Genomic DNA, 2,829 nt, shown 5'->3' with positions numbered 1-2,829 from the left:
GCGCAGTGTGTAACTACGTGGCCTGATATGTCCATGCCAGTACTTATGATCCACACAAGCCTCCTTCACCTCTCTTCATTTTGTCAGCAAAGCTTTCTGTAACTTTCACTTTCATGCATGTAACTTAAATGCATCCATAATATTCATTTTACTTCGGAGTCACGTGAGTGACTACGTGAAGAACCCGCTCAGTGCGCAGGCGCGGCATTACGCCAGCAGTGCAACAGCGGCAGCGGGAGTTAGGCTCTCCCGCAACAGAATGAACCGGACCGTCAGGTGAGTATCCTGAGGTCGGGTTTTCTTTTCCAGGGGAGCCCCTTTTTCTGCTTGTGTTTTACAGGCAGAGAAAAAGGCTCTGGAACAAAACTGTCCCCCGTTCGAGGAGGAACGTTTTCCGTCAGGGGGAAGGGGGCCAGCAACAGGCGGTAGGAGCGACCCGGTGTTCCGTAATTCCCCGACACCGTGCCGCGCCTAGCCCGATAGCGGGCTGGATGTATAGCCACCCGAAGAGGCATCCGGCAGGTGTTCCCGATTTGGGACGGGACGTCTCTCCAACCGCACGGGGGGAGAGAGAGCCGCCTGAGCTGCTGGAGCGGCTCACGGAGCAGGTGCCTGCGAGACGCGCTGCTTGAGGGGCGCTCTCGCTTCTACAAGGCACAAAAGCTCTAGAAGAAGGCGGTAGGAACATTTACCGGGCGCTCCGCTATCCCCACACCGCGCCGAGGCCAGTCCCGCTAGTGCCTGAGCTGCGGGCTTGATGTTCAGCCATCCAAAGAGGCATCCGGCCGGTGGCTTCCGACTTGTCGGAGGGGACGTCTCTCCACCCGCATGGGAGAGAGACAGCCGCCTGAGCCGCTGAAGCGGCTCCTGGAGCAGGAGCTCCTGCGAGACACGCTACGTGAGGGGCAGTCTCGCTGGAGGGTTCAGGCATACCCTCCACAGTGCCTAGGCACTGCCCATCGCTTCCTCCTTAGTGTGGTTAGCTTTGGGGTGACCAGTGGCTGGGCTGGTCATGAAGAGGGGTCACTGGCTGAACAATATCGGGAGTATGCTTGAGGTACAGGATCAGGAAGAGCTGCTGGGTGTGGCCGCTATGTGGCTCCACCACTAGCGAGATGGCTTTTCAGTCTCAACTGATGGCCAGCTTACTACCTGTCTTTTCCAAAAAACCTCTCCAAGACAGGTAGCCATGAGGCGTTGGTTTTATCACGCCTCCCCTAAATTGCATTTACTCAAAGTGCCCGCCATTATTGGGGGATACATTGAGCAGCGCATTTAACCTAAATATTTTAAAAATGCATTTGGTACCCCGACGTCGGCTATCATGTCCACCTGCTCATTCCAGAAGGGCAGGGTAGTATGGCAAAACACCTGACCCTACTGTTCAATGGTATACCTCATAACTTCTCAAATGAACTCACAAACCTGCCCTCAATCTATGAAATTAACAGGACTATGAGAACGCCGACCTCACAAGCACAGATCCTGCTACCTGGCACTTACCAAACCAGTCCTAAAAAACTGGACGAAGTGTTCAAACTATTCGGCACAAGAGGGCAGAGTCTGGAATGAGCACCACACTAAACCAGACAGCAGTACCTCTACGTGTCCACCAGGTGCGTCTACCTCATGGTACTGGTGAAAGCTCGGGGCCTGCATGCCAAACCCGTAGCATTTTAGGCCACGGCCCAGAGCAGGCCCCAGGGAAAATGCGCCACCCCCCAACAAACATCGTCCCTACAAGAACAAGGAACCAGAAATCGAAGACAGATAAGTATGGTTCCTACCATCACATAAAGGTTAAGGGTTGTACTAACAAGGGGTGGGTGAATCACGCCTGGTTAGGAAGCTATCACTCTTGGTAGTTATATACCAAAAAATAAATACAAGGGGAATAGAATTAATATCTTGCCACCAATTCAGCAAGCACCCCAAGGGGTCTACCCTCCCACGATGGTGAATGTCGCACCATCGTTGATAAACCACTTGAGTATTTCACCAGGTATACCCATTCATGGGATTTGTAACTACTACCAAGGATACTTTATGGTAGACATCGACCTTGAAGATGCACACTATTCAGTACCTTCTCATATAAGTTTCGGATATACCGCAATTACCTGGATGGAGTAACCATGATGAGCGTTGCGGCATTTAAGTCAAAGTTATCCAGAATCAACTAGCCCTGACACTTAGAAACATTCCGTCATGGCATGTCTATATATTAACGACAAACTATCCTTGGATACAGCTTTAGCTGCATCGCTTCTCGGCCTTTTGGCTAAGATCAAGTGTAGTATCTGTTCTTATCAGTTTAATAATCTGATACGTCCCTTATCTAGGGACCATATATTAAATTGAAATTTGGAACAGGGAGATGGAATAGGGGCTTGCTCCGTCCACTCCACGCATCGACCCAGTATTGCAGTGCCTCTGGGAACGGTGCACAAAATATATATCCAGATATTTACGTTGACCATCCACAAAATTGTTATCTGGTATTCATTAAGACTATCAGTCATGGTGCATTAACCACCAATCAACTACGTGGCAAAGTAATTGGGATATAGCAGCATTACCAGCTACTGAACTTTGTACCTTTCCTATGAGCTGAGATACTAGTGTTCAAAACTATCTCCATACCTGTAATATGGGGGCAAATGCATTAATCTGTAGTGCTATCATGGAATTTATCGGCAGGAAGGATTATGGTTGTACACTTCCACCTGTTTTGAGTAACATCTTATGTGTCCTGATGTGTTACTGAGCTTGTAATACTTAATGCCAATATGAATTGACTTAAACATGTTATATATTAACTTACTTAAT

The 2,829-nt window shown here is 49.2% G+C and overlaps 1 non-coding gene across 1 annotated transcript; it reads left to right on the top strand.

Annotated features, from left to right (window-relative positions):
* The first annotated feature begins 2,261 nt into the window (after positions 1–2,261).
* On the top strand, positions 2,262–2,453 carry LOC116968865. Its single transcript, XR_004410546.1, has one exon. It is a non-coding gene; the product is annotated as a U2 spliceosomal RNA (small nuclear RNA).
* Positions 2,454–2,829: the final 376 nt, after the last annotated feature.

This window comes from Amblyraja radiata, chromosome 46 (genome assembly GCF_010909765.2).
Source record: "Amblyraja radiata isolate CabotCenter1 chromosome 46, sAmbRad1.1.pri, whole genome shotgun sequence".
Classification (NCBI taxonomy): domain Eukaryota; kingdom Metazoa; phylum Chordata; class Chondrichthyes; order Rajiformes; family Rajidae; genus Amblyraja; species Amblyraja radiata.
The sequence above is the reverse complement of the archived record's forward strand: the minus strand, read 5'-3'. Positions and strand labels throughout refer to the sequence as shown.